The 16,715-nt window shown below is 42.6% G+C and overlaps 1 long non-coding RNA gene across 5 annotated transcripts in view; it reads right to left on the reverse strand.

Moving 5' to 3' along the window:
• LOC309374150 overlaps positions 1-12,236 on the reverse strand; it is a 127,542-nt gene extending 115,306 nt beyond the window's left edge. For 3 of the 5 annotated variants that reach the window (XR_014170367.1, XR_014170368.1, XR_014170369.1), the window contains exon 1: positions 12,095-12,236. This is a non-coding gene — a long non-coding RNA (uncharacterized lncRNA). Of the gene's footprint in view, positions 1-10,849; positions 11,706-12,094 lie in introns of those variants that run through there. The other 2 variants (XR_014170370.1, XR_014170371.1) reach the window with 2 other exon arrangements.
• Positions 12,237-16,715: the final 4,479 nt, after the last annotated feature.

Raw genomic sequence — 16,715 nt, forward strand, 5'->3', positions numbered from 1 at the left:
ACCTCTGCCTCTCCCCACAACAACTCATCTTAAAAGACTCTTCACACCATTTCTGAATATGTATAGAGCAGAAAGTAGGATCTCTCTTACTAGCACCCTCTGGCTCCATACTCACAGAGCATGTGCTTGGAAAAGAGCCTACATAGGCCGTGTGTGACCTAGAAACCTGCCTGTTCAAGGGTCCCTGGATCTCTACACATGCACTTTGTACATGTACATTTTCCCAGGTTAAGCTGACTGCACGTTTGATTGATTTACATGACCCAGAAGTTGTACACCGGCTTCCTCAGCCAGTAAAGCGAGATGAGTGCCGCAACCCCAGAGTCGGCCACGACTGGACCTAATGGTCAGGTGTCACTTTACCTTTACCTTACTATATTTGGGAAGCTGGAAGTTGGTGGTTTATTTCCGTTATTTTATTTTTGTTGTGCATTTCAAGGCATTTCTTTCCCCCTTAAAGGTGGCCTAAAAGTATTTTTTAAATTTTAAAAAAGAAAATTGGCAGTGTTAATGAATACAATCCACTCCTCCAACTACATGCATTCCTCCTGTTAACTGAATATGTTTATCTAAATTCTCTCCCATCCAGTGACGCTGAACATCGTGTGCATGCCTCCTATTGCCTGCAGGAATCTTAGCCCCATCATTAGCACTGTTGCCAGTAGTTGTCTCAGATCCTGTGTTGTTGCCATGTGCCAACCAATCCCTGTGATTCTGTGTTACCAAAGACTTCTCCTGCAGAAATCAGATCCAATTATTGGTGTGCGATCCTAGGTGGTTCTGCATTCCCATTCCTGTCCAAATATGCCATAACATTATATGATGCTAAACTTCTGCAAGAGCTTCATCTCATTCAGACTTAACAATCCACACGCAGTTCATATTACTTCCATTTGAAAGAAACCTTTCTGTCACATTGCAGAGGCTAATGAAAAGAAGAAGACAAACTTAGAGTTTTTAATGAAAACTGTGCTACAGTTTGTCCTGCTTGCATCTGTCTGAACAATTAAAAAATTCTTAAGTCATAATTATATCACTATCTTAATTAATCAGATCCTCCTGTTTTGGATCAGGGCATTATCTGCCCTTGATGTTGCCTATATACACCATGCATTGCAGCCTCTGTCTGCTCTAAGTTTTGATTAAAAATGTTTATTGAAGTCAGTTCTGCCGTTCCAGCACAGAGAACATTTCCTTTGATGTTTAGGAGATACTGTATGGCTGTAACCTCTGCACAAGTGACATTACTATCCCCCATCCTGCAATTATATGCACAGAGAGTGGCCTGGGCAGAAAATAGACACCCCTTATTTTGCAGCAGCATCTACAGCTTAAACTCCTTAATAGGTATAATGCACATAACTTGCCATTTTGAGTTAATGCCGAATTTTCACTCTGCAGAAAACAGCTGGAGGTTTTTTGCCAATTCCTTCAGATTGGATCAGTGATGCAAAAAACCTCAGCACAATGTAAACTGAAAAGAGAGGTTTAAGAGTGCAGCTACTGTACGCATTAACAGCACAGCATGCCTAAAATAATCCCACAGACCAAAACACACTGCCGACAATGTTTTCATTACTGCTTGGTCTACCCCAACACCTTTGAAACAGATGTGAGCGCAGCCGAGCATCAGGGATTGATTTGTTTTGTCTAAGCTGAACTTGAACACTAGGGGGCAAAGCTGAATTCTACATAATATGTCTGCATGGGGGCATTTTCAGGGGACCTGAGGCACTCATTCAGTTCATCCAGACACTAATTGTCCCATGCACCTTGAGCTCAGCTGCTATTTACTATTCAGCGCTGGCAAGAACAGCACTATCTATGTCATCCAAACAATGGTGTTTAGGCACAGTGTGGTGCAATGTCCTAGAATCCCTTTTCCCCTCCTGGAGGAATACTGCTGTGTTTCTGATTTGGAGCTAAAGCATTCAACAGGAGGTGAGGAGCGTTCCTGCACAGCTGTGTGCTATTATTTCTCGTGAGTCAAAGGCAAGATACAGGATCAGCATGCATCTCAACTGTACTATTCAGAAGACTGAAACTGTGATCACATGTTTGAATGCTTCCTCGTGTAGTAATAATAATAATGAAATAATGCGCTTAAGAGAGTAGGTCATCATGGAGGCTAGATGTCTCACTAGATTTGTATTTACAGGAGGGGTGGGTGGGTGTTGGACTACAACTCCCATCATTCCTGATTGTTGGTGATTCTGGGTTGGACTGATAGGGAAGTCCAACAACACCTGAGATATATGAACATTCCTAGTTACAGTTTGAATTATTATACTCCCAGAACAGATATTTATCAGGTGTTTTGTTTCCTGGTGTTTCCCTATGTATGTTTAAACTGGCTTTCTGTTAATCGGTTCCTAACATGAATGTAAGACCTATATAATAGTCATATTTGTGGAGTTCACATTAAATTTCTGTTGTGAATTCTGTCCATATTCAGACTGGCAGGAAACATGTCTGTACTACTCTAAGCAAAGTACAGGCTTGCATCTATGCTCAGTCAGTAGAGCATGAGACCCTTAAGCTCAGGGTCGTTCAAGCCCCACGGTGGGCAAAAGATTTCTGCATTGCAGGCAGTTGGACTAGATGACCCTTGTGTTCCATTCCAATTCTATGATCTGTTGTAATTTCTTCATTTTGTCCTAACACTTTACATTATTGAATCAAAGTTATCCAAGGTTTCAACTTACATTTTTGTGCCCAATATATATCCAGCACACAAAGTGATATGTGCATCCCTATTCTGAATTCTTTTAGTTCCAGATTTTATTTATTTTACTATAAACGTTCTACAACATGGTGTACTCCCATCAAAATAACATTGTGACAATGGATAGATCTCATTGTAGCAGGCCAGCCCAATCTCCAAACGGTGTAAGATTCCAGGGGTTTCAGGCACTTACCCAGGGTTTCGTGTTTCCTTTTGGAAATGAGGCGCAGAAGAGACCGTGGTGTCTTTATGATATATGGTTTATATACACATACAAACAACATGATCCTATGATGGAGGGGCTCACAGCATTAACATCCAAAGAGGGAGGGCATTGCTTTCCCCATAGCTACAGCCTTGGATACTAATAGAAATCAAACATCCCTCAGGCTTTCTCTGGCTTCCCAGTCTGCAGCTTTTTCTTCTAGCTTCTAGCTCACATCACTGAACTCTCAGCTATCGCCTTTGTCATTTTAACTACCAACCAGTTGAGGGAGGGGACCACATCCATTTGTTATCTAGCCCAGAGCCACTTCCTTTGTTCCCCCTAATGGCCCATTACCTATGCTGTTACCTCACCAGGAACAGTGGCTCAGCGTGGGGGTGCAGGGGGGACCGGCCGCACCGGGCGCAACACCTGGGGGGGGGCACGCTCGCCACCTCCGAAGTCGCCGAAGAGCCTCGGACGCAGGCTGTAGCAGAGCCCCATGTCTCGCGGAACCGACGAGCTGTGCGCGCGTCCGGGCTGAAGGCGTCCGGCAGGCAGCGGCTCTCAGCGCTCGCCGTGGTCCCCGTGCGTCAGGGCCACGGAGGGCGCGCCAGGCAGCCCCTCCTCGCAGCCCCGCCACTGCCGCTGCAGCTGCTGGGCCATGTTGCATTTTCCTCGCCTCTCTGCCCTCCTCCTCCTCCGGGCAAGCGGCGTTGTTTGGGCGGCAGCGCCAGCGGCAACTCGCCTCAGATCACCTGACACGGACCCCCCGCCGCGGCTACCTTACCATAAATACCCCAGCCTAGGCAGCAGCAAGAAGCTGGCAGCGGCGGCAGGTTAGGGGTTAGGGGGTGCAAATTACTTGCCTTGCCCCGGGTTAGGGTGCGCAAATTACTTGCCTTGCCCCGGGTTATGGGGTACAAATTACTTGCCTTGCCCCGGGTGCTGACAACCTACGCTACGCCAGTGACCAGGAAGCTAGCTTGGCTATTCCAGGAATTACAAGGAGACCCAAACATTACAAGGGTCTTGGCATACAGCCCACCCCACTCGCACACAAATTCATAACATTATATTTAGTCCCTCTTTTACAGCCATCCAAGTTGGTGGATATCACTATAGCTGTCAATGTTTCCCATTTTTTAAGGGAAATTCCCTTATTCCGAATAGGATTCCTCTCAAGAAAAGGGAAAAGTTGACAGCTATGGATATCACTGCATCCAGTGAGAGTGTGTTTCATAGTTTAAATATGTGTTGTGTGACATATATGTATATTCAGTTGTACCTCAGCTCCCGAATGACTGAAAACCGGAAATGAGTGTTCAGGTTTGCGAACTATTTTTGGAAGTCGAATATCTGACAGGGCTTCTGCGGCTTCTGATTGGCTGCAGGAGCTTCCTGCAGCCAATCAGAACCTGCACGTTGGTTTCCAAACATTTTGGAAGTCGAATGGACTTCTGGAACAACTTCTGAGGTAGGACTGTATTGTTTTTCAACCCAGGAGATCAAGGCTGTGGGCATTTTCCTCTCCTCTCCCTTTTTATATTTGCAACAGCCCTGCGAGGTAGGCCAGGATAAGTTACTACATGCACATAAGCACCAGTTATTGTCAACAGGTGGGGGCTGGATGAGGATGCAGGGGGCTCAATCCACACTCAGTGTACCAGCCCTTGGAATCCTGTTGGTTTCCCTGCCGCCTTGTCCTTTATACAACAGCAAGATCACAACAACCATTTGAAGAAGCCCTTCCTGACTGCCTCAAAGTTCTCTCATATTCATTTTGTTTCCACAGGAACTAAGCCTGCTAAGACAGAGGTACAGTGGTACCTCGAGTTAGAAACTCTGCTAATCGGGAAGTAGTACCTTGGGTTAAGAACTTTACCTCAGAATGAGAACAGAAATCACGCGGCGGCGGCAGCAGGAGGCCCCATTAGCTAAAGTGGTACCTCAGGTTAAGAACGGTTTCAGGTTAAGAACAGACCTCCGGTAATCTGGAAAACTGCTCCTGTTGAAAGCAGACAGGCAGCTACAATTCTGACATTTTATTGCTTGACGAGAACAATTTTGCTTTATCAAGCATTTTTAGAAAAATAATTTGAATTGTTGGTCATTTGTTATGTTGCTGTTTTTATCTTACAGTTTTATGATGATTGAATTATTTTATTGTACACCACCATTACTTTTTTTAAGGAGTTGGTGGTTTATAAATATTCTTACAAATAAGTAAAGAATAATAAACAGCAGCAGCCACCCCCAATACAGGATCTACGAAAAGCAGTATGGAGGACAATATTCCTAAACAATTGAGACCTAGTACATTACACACATAGCAGTTCAGAACCCAGAAAGACAATTAAAAACAGTAACCAGCTGCAATGATCTATAAATGGGGAGTCCATCATATCCTTTATTATTCTAACAACATATCTGAGTGTCCTTTTGAATTGAGGAACTGGAACACATTGACAAAGAACTCCTTTAGCATACAAAGTAAAATCTAACTGCCAAATAAAATCTAATTGCATTAGTTCTTCTTTCCTTCTTTCAGCGGCAATTGTCCCCTTCCTGTTGTGTAGCTGCCAAAGGATCTAGCCTAGTAAGATGTTTGCTACTTTGGTATTTGGCCTGCAGGAAAACAGCACCTATAAAGTTTACTAATCTTGCCATTAGCTGGCATCTTGGGTTTTTTTCTTCCATATCTCTCTGTCTCTCTCCAATAATCAAGCTGGGTCACTGTTTTGTGACAGCACTTAGCTTAATTTCTCCCCTTTTTATTATTGTTATGTATTCTGTTTCAGGGGGAATCTATCAAATCAGATTACGTGCTTGCTTAAATGTTTAAAGAACGGAAACACATTATGTATCTAGGTAACCAATTCCAAGACAGAACGGAAAAGCACAGTGCTGACAAATATAGTATGGCATGATTGCGAAGCTCCTTAAATAGGAAACAAAGGAAGCCAAATGTATTTTGTAAAACAAGCATTTAAAAGGCAGAAGCAGGCATTATGAGAGATGCAGAGCTGCTGCCACTGTGTCTCCTTTCCTCCTCTTCTTCATACTGACTAATTTCAAGGCAACATATGACATGGCATCATCACACAGCACATTGCTCCACCCCTCCTTAAATCCTTGGCTGATGGCAGCAGGGGTGAAATGATTGTCAGTGGGTTTATTGTGACAGTACTCACTGGCATGGAGTGCTGTCACCTCTTCTTCTTATGCTACACTAGCATTTTTATCAAAATATGAATATTGAAACATCCTTTTTTAAAAAACCAAAATATACCTCTGACTATCACAATGCAAGTCCATCCCATGATGTGCTGTGCTGAGCTGCATGTTACAAGAGCCCTCTTCAGACGTTACAAAGTTCTGATGTTCAAGCACATAGGAGGCATCTTGCCCACAAACACCTAATGGACAGCTTCATATAGATATTAACTAGAATTGGGAATAAAATTGGTTGTTGGGCTATTGCAAAAATGCCCATTTGGGATTAAAATTGCAAAGGTGGGGAGGCTTACATTTTCACAATGACAATGTTGTGTGGACAGTGCAAAACATTTAGGTTCTTGAGGAACACCAATCCTACAATCAACACCCATCTAGAAGCAATCTTAGTTTTAACTAATCAGATCCACAGAATTTCTGTGCATTTGTTGTTGGAGACATGCTGTATTTGATTACTTTAATGAAATCAATCAGCAAGACAGACTAATTCAATAAATGTTATAAGCAAGGCCCCAAAGGAAGAGAGTGTTCTCTGTTTAGATCTGTTTATTATACACGGGACTATTTATATCAGGGAATAGATTAGATCCTCATGTGAGCTCTCAGCCAAGAGATTTTAGGTTTGAGTGTTTCCAGGAGTGGATGACTTAGCAGTACTAACCATTGCTTTTCTGCTTTAAGCTGGAAGAGAAGTAACAACTCTGCTTCCAGACTGCTCAGTAGCCAACTGGGTAGTTCCACTTTCTTTAGCCCCAATGGTTGGAGGGGGGACAATTTTCATTGAGACAATGGTGTGAGAGAAAATTGTTAAATATTCCTTCCCCATTCACTACACCCCAAATCAGGATTGCCCCCTGCTGTAATTTAGGGGTAAAAATGTTGGGGGAGATATAAGTAAAATGCATTCTTGGGGGTAGGGGTGGAAGTTGAATATTGAAAACATTACTCTGTGTGTGTGTGTGTGTGTGTGTGTGTGTGTGTGTGTGTGTGTGTTCAAAAGTTTCTAAACCACTTAAAATATTTTTTAAATCCCTAAGCAATTTACAAAAATGACATAAAAAACAAAGAAGCACTATAATAAAAACAGTAAAACTGCATCATGAAAACAGAGGGTGGAATTCAGCTAATATGGTCGTTCTGTCAGAGCAAGGATTTCTGTTTGCCAGATGGAACAATCTCCCCTCTCCTCCCACTGTGTACTGTTCTGTGGGTTCTCCCAACCCCCCCCCCCCACAGTGGATTTGGAGGCAGGAGAGGGGGGGGAAGCTCCATTCTGCTAGCAGGAGTCCTTGCACTGGCTTTTGTTCGTGCTCTGGGTTAGCTGAATCCAGCCCAGTAGAAGGTTAAAACAGGAATTCAATAATAACTGGGTCCAATCTTATGAGTCAGGGAAAGCTTGCACAAAGAAAACATGTCTTCACAAGATGTCTGAAGCAACTAGTAGACGATGTCTCGAGTATGACAGAGGGAAGGGCACTCCACAGGGGCAATGGCAGAAAATAATAGAATTATAGACTTGTAGAGCTGGAATGGACCCTGAGGATCATATGGTCCAACCCCCTGCAAATGCAGGAATATGCAACTGCCCCATAAGGGAATTGAATCTGCAACCGTGGCGTTATCAGCACCACTCTCTAACCAACTGAGTGTTTGTTCTCAGGTAACCACCCTGTAATCCTGTAGGGTGTGGCGCTACAAGTAAAATTTCCCCAGGTGATCTTGTTGATCTTACATGTCTTCTGCTCTAACGATTCCCCAAGTCATGATTGGTAGCCTGCTGGTCCAACTCCAGAGAATGTTCTCTGGGCCCAAACAGACAACCAAGCCACTCTGGGGTGAGTTCTTTCACCCTGTCATAGCTTTATCAACTGAATCATCCTGCAAAGTGGTTGGGAGCATTTTGTCAATAAATCAGATGCAGAGGTGTGCAGTAACATTGCCATCTGTAACAACATTTTGTGACAGGTTCCGAAATGTACCAGAGCCATCAGAAACTATAAGCATTAGAGCTCCCCTTCACCAGTTACTTGGGAACTGCTGCAGTACACCTGCGCTCCACTCCACTTGGGTAACATCAGAAGCCTTACAGCATCCACCTCTACAATTCCATCATTCTGTATCAGAGGACACGTTATCCCTTCAGAAATGGATTGGCTGCAACAGATTCCCTATCTCCTACGTAATGCAAGGAGAAGGACTCTGTTCACCATCTCCTTGGGCCAGGGTTTCCCAAACTTGGGTTTCTCACTCCAGCTGTTTTTGGACTACAAGTCCCGTCATCCCTAACTAGCAGGACCAGTGGTCAGGTGTGATGGGAATTGTAATCCAAAAACAGCTGGAGACCCAAGTTTGGGACACCCTGCCTTGGGCACCTTCCTTTGTCCCCAAAATACATAAATGCTTTTGAAATTATTGCTCCAAAAGGGGGAACATGTGGTCCACCAGATACTTTTGTGGACAATGTAGGATCACTGCACAAACTAGTCCTTTTCAAGTGCTTAGATCCGATTTATTAGCCAACCTCACAAACGTCCATTTAGAAACCATTTATGCTAATTGACCAGACCTTATTGATTTCACAGAGAGTCAGTGCTTAACATCTAAATGAAAAGTTGCCAGGGCTTGAAGTCTGCTTGCAAGTCAGGCTCTCTTGCCTGAAAGACCATACCTATACAGTGGTACCTCGGGTTAAGAACTTAATTCGTTCTGGAGGTCCATTCTTAACCTGAAACTGTTCTTAACCTGAGGTACCACTTTAGCTAATGGGGCCTCCTGCTGCTGCTGCTGCACGATTTCTGTTCTCATCCTGAAGCAAAGTTCTTAACCCGAAGTACTATTTCTGGGTTAACGGAGTTTGTAACCTGAAGCGTCTGTAACCCAATGTACAACTGTGCTCCCAGTTATGTGGGAGATGAGTGAGTCAGTGGCAAAGAAATCACACTCTGAACATGTTTCAAGGATTTTTATACAGTGGTTACTCAGGTTAAGTACTTAATTCGTTCCGGAGGTCCGTACTTAACCTGAAACTGTTCTTAACCTGAAGCACCACTTTAGCTAATGGGGCCTCCTGCTGCCGCTGCATGATTTCTGTTCTCATCCTGAAGCAAAGTTCTTAACCTGAAGCAAAGTTCTTAACCTGAAGCACTATTTCTGGGTTAGCGGAGTCTGTAACCTGAAGCGTATGTAACCTGAAGCGTATGTAACCTGAGGTACCACTGTAATTACTTCACAGGCTCCGGAAATCAGCCTCACTAAAAGATACCAAGAGAGCCCTGTTGAATATCCACTTAAACATAAACTCTCCTGAGACAACGTATTTTAATGTCAATAACAGTACTGATTGTTAGGATGCGAATAAGCAATCAACATTTCAGACTGCCAATTATTTTTCTTTGGCCTTGCTTTTGCATGCACACCATACATTTAAAACATGTATACAGTATGCCTTTCATGGTTTCCCCCGAAAAATCCTGGCAACTGTAGTTTGCCCCTCATAGAGCTATAATTCCCAACACCCTTAACAAACTATATTGAACAGGAAGAAATCAGCAGGAGAAACTTTTCCCAGCATACCAACTCATTGTTAATTAAAATTTCACCTAGTGGATTTCTGCCTGGTGGACCATTGTTAAAAGCACCAAAGCAAAGCCAGAAAAAAAGTTGTAAGCCTTACTGTAGCTGCCTGTGAATACAGTAGTTGCATGTGGGGCTCTGGGTAAACAAGGAGTTAATGCTAGCTTAGCTGTCCTATTTTTTATAGGTGTCGGGAGGGGTACAGCAGGTGACAGAAAGTTAGTAGAAACATTGAGAACTTTGGATTTCAAAAGGAAATGTTTGCTTGTTCAGTCTTTAAAAGTAATGATAAACATTATGGGAGGTGGGAAAAATCCTGATGGTTTAAAATATCCTGCTGAGTCATTCAGGCAGCTTCTCACTGTGCAAGTACTTGGGAATGTTAAGTAACTGGCTTGCTTGATTATATGCATAAATAATCTGCTATGTTTTGCATCTTGCAGATAGGTGGCTAGTAGGTTGCTGCAGTCATTTCTGCTCGCTATGCATTTATTTAGGAGGAAGTGTCACTAGGAGGATTAGGTTTGTGGGGAGATTGTACTTCCCAAGCCGACAAACACATTGGATGCTATTTTTATTGTCACTATATTGCCTAAAAACTAAAGTCTGCTGAAGTAGAGAGAAAGACCAGAACCCACATCCCACTAAATGTCAGCCTGGTAAAAGCATTCTTAGTGCTCTGTGTCCAGGAGACTCTGCCCCACCCCCTTTTCCTGCACTGTCCCCCCACCACCACCACCACACTTTTGTTTTGTCTTGTGGGATATTTTGTGGAATTCCTCAGCTTCATCAGTTTCTATAGAAACCTTTATGTCTCTGATCAGCAACTAGATCTTTTGATACACTCCTTTGAAGGAAGGGGCAGGGCAAAAACCCTTGCCTTTTGAGAGCACACTGCTATCCTCCCCACATTGTTCTTCTTCATATATTATGTAGGAAAATGTTACCCTGGCCTTCACATAAAATAAGGTGATCAAGAAAGCTTACAATCAATCAATCAATGACACAAATTCTATAAATAAACTACGTAAGAATAATAGCCAAAAATCAATGTTGTTGCATTCTCCACACATCTGCGCAGTGAGACATTTCAGAGGTGCAATGCTTACCCGGGTTCAGTTTCCTCTGGAAGGAGGTTGCGGAAGGTTTCTGGCATTTTGTAGTGTTTGACTTTCTTTATAAACAGGCAGCTAGAGCAGGGGTGGAGGTACAGCTTAACCAAATCAACTGCATCATCACATCAGTTTCTTGGAAAGAGGCAGCTCCCCAAAAGCTTGCCTCTTTCTCCAAACTCAAGCTGTAGTTTCAATTATTTCTCTTCACTCACAGGCCTAGGCTGCATCTTCTGTAGAGGGCAAAGATATGCCCCCTACCACCTTGTCTGATTAAGTTTTGTTCCTAGTTTGAACAATCCAGAGTGGTCCTGTATATAAAAAATGAAGAAATGGCACCCATTGTGTAACAACTGGCTCCAGTGGAGACACATCTGTCAAATAGCCTAGGCTATTAATACTCCTCAGGCAATTCCAATACTTTGGCAAGGTACTGTGAGTCCTATTCACAGAAATCTGATACAGTGGTACCTCAGGTTAAGTACTTAATTTGTTCCGGAGGTCCGTACTTAACCTGAAGCACCACTTTAGCTAATGGGGCCTCCTGCTGCTGCCGCGCCACCAGAGCACAATTTCTGTTCTCATCCTGGAGCAAAGTACTTAACCCGAGGTAATATTTTTTGGTTAGCGGAGTCTGTAACCTGAAGCGTATGTAACCTGAAGCGTATGTAACCTGAGGTACCACTGTAGTAATACCCAGGACAATATAATTTGTCTGCCACACTATACCCCCCATTCCTGTTATCATTCATGTAAGTTTATTTTCCTTCGCATTTATAGTATGAGGGGATGTACTCTGTACAGTACTAGCAATTTGTGGGACAGGAGTTCAGATTTGATCCATAGAGTTGTCTGTACTTGCTGCACGTCATTCAACATTTTCATTATATTCATAAATATTGTTAATGACTTTTTTTGTCTTTTTGTCTTATTGACTTATCTCCAGCTGTTTAGCATGCTCAAGCCACATCTGTCTGTTGGTGGTATACCACATATGTCGGCCAAAAAAAATCAGGAAACAAGTACAGTATCTCAAATGAACAAAACATAAAAGAGATCAGGCTCACTGATGCAATACTCTTTATAGTAGTTTAGTTTGTTTTGGAATCTCCCCTTTCTCTCCACATCTGTGTTGAATTGTTCAAGAAGTGTTTTATAGATGTGGAGAGAATTTTTATTATTATTAAATTGCTCTATTTTTTCAAGCTAGTTCTTGACTTCCTTAAAATCTAATCAACTCACAAGGTTTTCAAGCTCCTAGTAAGAGTGTTTTGCTCCAAAGTAGGTTCGGTTTGAGATGGCAAATGGGTGCAGGCCCCTCCCTCAACAGATAAAGCTCGAGTAGAGAGGCCAGGAAAAGCATTATGAGTTAGAAGTTGGATGCAGAAAGACACCACCATCTCCACTGTTCCTCATTCCCAAAAGGAAATATAAACTCTCAATAAGCGCCTGGAACCCTTGGAATTTCACACCACTTGGAGACTGAGGTGGCATGCAACAATATTGAGCTACAATTCAGAGTGTTTCATTGTGAGCACTGTGGCCTTTTCTTTTTAGTTTTATTCCACACAGGTACCCTTTCCCATGTGCTCCATCAGAGATGAGGAACTTGTGGTCCTCCAGATGTTATTGAACTACAAATCCCTGACTACCGGCTATGCTGTGGCTGACAGGGGTTAGAGTAACCAACATCCGAATATTTACAGGTTCAACATGCCTAATAAAACTTAAAACTTTTCTGAACTCTTTACTAAGGCCTACATAGCTCTTCGCTTAGCGTCCTACTCTTGTGTCAGTGAAGGCCCACATTGATGGGATGTCTGCTTTCATGGTGCACATTGGTGGTGCAGACTTTAATAATCAAGTTCACCTGAATCCTGCCAACTCTTCCATATACAGTTTCTCACGCATACTGTATAGGATTTCTATGATATTGCTAAGGTTTTATGGTTTTGCCAGAGACCTATTTTCCATTCTTCAGCAGTGTGTCATGTATTTGGAATTAGATGCTGGCTTTCAGAAAGTAATTCACTTTGACTTTAAGGGGTGGGTGGGATCCAGTCTGTCATGTCAGCCACATTTTAGGAACTATGATAGAAACGAAAGATCTCCTGGCATACAGCATCATGTTTTTTCCAGCCATTGATGGCATGAGTCAGTCTTTAGAATATTATGTGATCTGCTGTGCAAGCCGAAGCTTGTTAATAGTGTCAAGTCTCATTGTGCTCAGGTTTACTTCCTAGTAAATGTGTTTAGTATTAGAGCCTTCATTGTAATATGTGGACGATCTCAGGTTACATACGCTTCAGGTTACAAACTCCGCTAACCCAGAAATAGTACCTCGGGTTAAGAACTTTGCTCCAGGATGAGAACAGAAATCGTGCTCTGCTGGCGCGGCAGCAGCAGGAGGCCCTATTAGCTAAAGTGGTGCTTCAGTTTAAGAACAGTTTCAGGTTAAGAACGGACCTCTGGAACGAATTAAGTACTTAACCCGAGGTACCTCTGTAGTTGAACTTTTGTCACAGCTGTAGTGTGATTGCCCTACCTTCCCCAACCCAAATCTAAGATGCTAGTAACAGTATTACTATTTCACCTATTCTGGGACTTAAGAATGTTTGGTTATATAGTATGTAACCCCACACATTTCCATTACCTGGACAGCTCTCAACCATTGCATTTCTAGAACGTAGCCCCATGGATATGCTGCAGTGAGTCCTGCTATAGCAGGCATCCCCAAACTCAGCCCTCCAGATGTTTTTGGGACTACAATTCCCATCATCCCTGACCACTGGTCCTGTTAGCTACGGATGATGGGAGTTGTAGTCCCAAAACATCTGGAAGGCCAAGTTTGGGGGTGCCTGTGCTATAGCTTCAAGGCAAAATTTCCTTGAAGGCCTACACTGCAGCAATGAAGTTGAAGAAAAATGTCAGTTTGATTTAAAATATATGTCTCAAGCTGAGCAGATAACATCACTTTGGGGGTGGGGTGAAGCACGGCTTGCCACTCTGCCTTTACAAGGAGGTGTCTTCCATGTAAAGGCAAAGCGAAATTGGCAAACTGATTGCCAGTTTCAGAGTTTTCAACCCTTTCTGTGTCAGCAGAGAAGTAGTAGGGCACAGGACAGGCAGATGAAGTTTCTCCCCAAAGAATCGACTGACAGGGGCACTTAAATTGGGAGGATAGTGACTTCCCTCCCTGGATCAGTAGTTGAAGCAATGCTGGCTATAGCAGGAACTATACTAGGAGGTGCCTTATTTTATGTTTATGTAATGGAACTTTTCTCTTTGGGAGAAGCTGATCCCTTCTTTGTATGCCTCCTCCACGAGAGGTCTGGAGGGTGGCAACACAAGAACAGGCCTTTTCTGTAGTGGCTCCCCGTTTGTGGAATGCTTTCCCTAGGGAGGCTCACCTGGCACCTTCATTACATGTCTTTAGGCACCAGATGAAAACATTTCTTTATAACCAAGCCTTTGGCTGATTAACTTTCTATGGCCTTTTAAATGTGTTAGGGCAGAGGGGAATTATTGGTTTGTTTTTGTTTCGTTATGTATGTTGTGTTCTCCTTTTGTATTTTTCTGTTGTGAACCACTCTGTGATCTTCAGATGAAGGGTGGCATTCAAGTTAAACACACACACACACATCAGTGCTTATATACCTTTAGGCCAACAATATCATCTGAAAACTATCTTAAAGTCTGTTCCAGCCATCAAAATTTTGAAAATCTCACAGACTCACAGAATTGTAGAGTTGGAAGGAACCCCAAGGGTCATCTAGTCCAACTCCTTGAAATGCAGGAATCTCAACTAGATAATACATGACAGGTGGCCATCCAGCCTGTTTAAAATCCTCCGAGGAAGGAGAGGCCACCACCTCTCATTGGTGTCTATTCCAGTCAAACAGCTCTTACTGTCATAAAGTTCTTCCTGATGTTTCATTGGAATCTCCTTTCTTGTAACTTGAATCCGTTTGTTTGGGTACCAGCCTCTGGAGCAGGAGAAACAAGCTTGCTCCATCCTCCCTGTGACAGCCCTTTAGTTTTTCAAGGTGGCTATCATATCTCCTCTCAACCTCCTCTTTACCTTATATTTCTGTATCTAGGCTACTTCTGGACTGTTTAAAGCAGAGTGTGTAAAGTAGGTAAATTTTGTAAGGGAAGCATATCAAATGGAGGTTGTATAGAGACTTTGATGGTGTTCACCCACCACTGCTGAGTCATATGAAAAGTGCTTTATTTCTACTTATCCAGGAGCTAATAGAATGATATCTAAACATATGCAGCAAACCATATTCCAAGGAGCAAGGGGCAAGTAATGTACCCTTCATGTTGCTTGATAGTGTGCTCGTGACATTTACATGAATACTGTGGGAGTACATTACCTCTTTCCCCTAAAGGAGCAAAGAAGAAAGAGGTGGCAAGGCAAGTGAACAACAAATATTTTGTATAGTATACCACACTACTCCAAATGGTGGTAAATTTTGAGAGAGAACTTCTTAAAAGATACTTTTCTTGTGACGGGAAGAGTCCTGACTTATGAAGTTTACAAACAGAACATAGGAGAACACATAGTCCATCAGACAACCAATGCTAACATTTAAAGCAAAATCCCCAGAAGCAAACAGGGTGCCTTCAGCTTCTTGCTGGCCAACTGCAAAATATCATATTTCTATTTCTTTGATGACTACATTTCTCTCTAGTTAACATAAAAGCATAATAGAAGCCCTTCTAGACCGGCCAAAAGGCCCATCTACTCCAACAATGCAGTGACCAACCAGATGTTTATGGGAAGCTGGCAAGCAGGACCATACCAGCAAGTAGGGTGCAAGCTATAGCTAGGAGCCACCAGCCATCATAGATCATCAATGCTCCCTTAAGCTAACAGCTTTTGAGATATAGACGTATCTTTAGCTACTGAGTTATTCAAAACCCTAGAGGAATATCTTATTTCTACTCTTTGAATGGACATTCTAGTGTATTTAGCATCCTTACACTCTAGAACCTGAACAAGTTTTCTACAAGACACTCTGCACTGTGTTACAAAATGGAAATCTGTTTCGCAACTGCAATTTACCGGTATGTGTTAGACATTTAGATTCATGTCTTCTTGAGTCACATGAGCAGTGAATTCATCTAATATTGCACAAGTTTTGGATCATTGTGTAACTATGGTTAGGAGAACGTCACCAATAATTTTAATCTATACTGAATATGTATTGTCACTTTATAAAGGATAAGATATTGCAATTTTCTGTCAGGAATACAGTGGTACCTCAGGTTAAGTACTTAATTCGTTCCAGAGGTCTGCTCTTAACCTGAAACTGTTCTTAACCTGAAGCACCACTTTAGCTAATGGGGCTTCCCGCTGCCGCTGCGCCACCGGAGCCCAATTTCTGCTCCCATCCTGAAGCAAAGTTCTTAACCTGAAGCACTATTTATGGGTTAGCGGAGTCTGTAACCTGAAGCGTATGTAACCTGAAGCATATGTAACCTGAGGTACCACTGTAATTACTTCACAGGCTCCGGAAATCAGCCTCACTGAAAGATATAGTACAATTCAACAATTATTTATTTTTAAAAATCAAAATTTTGCCTTTAAAACATAGCATACGAAGTTGGGATTTATTCTTTTTTTCCCTTTCAAAATGCTTCCATTTTGTGGGAGATGGGATAGGTAGCAAGCAGTACTATACCCTGTGGCATTTTCAACACCTTGATAGTGAGCCCAACAGCCTTGCTGAAATTAATTTTTTTTTTCTAAGTTCATACATTATTAAGTGCACTTGCAGTAAGAGCCAAAAGCTGGAGCCTTGAGCACTTTTTCTAGAATGCTGTTCATCAGCTCAACCCTATGAAGTAAGTTTCG

The sequence above is a fragment of the Podarcis melisellensis genome, assembly GCF_964234715.1.
Source record: "Podarcis melisellensis genome assembly, chromosome: 1".
NCBI classification, from domain to species: Eukaryota; Metazoa; Chordata; class Lepidosauria; order Squamata; family Lacertidae; genus Podarcis; species Podarcis melisellensis.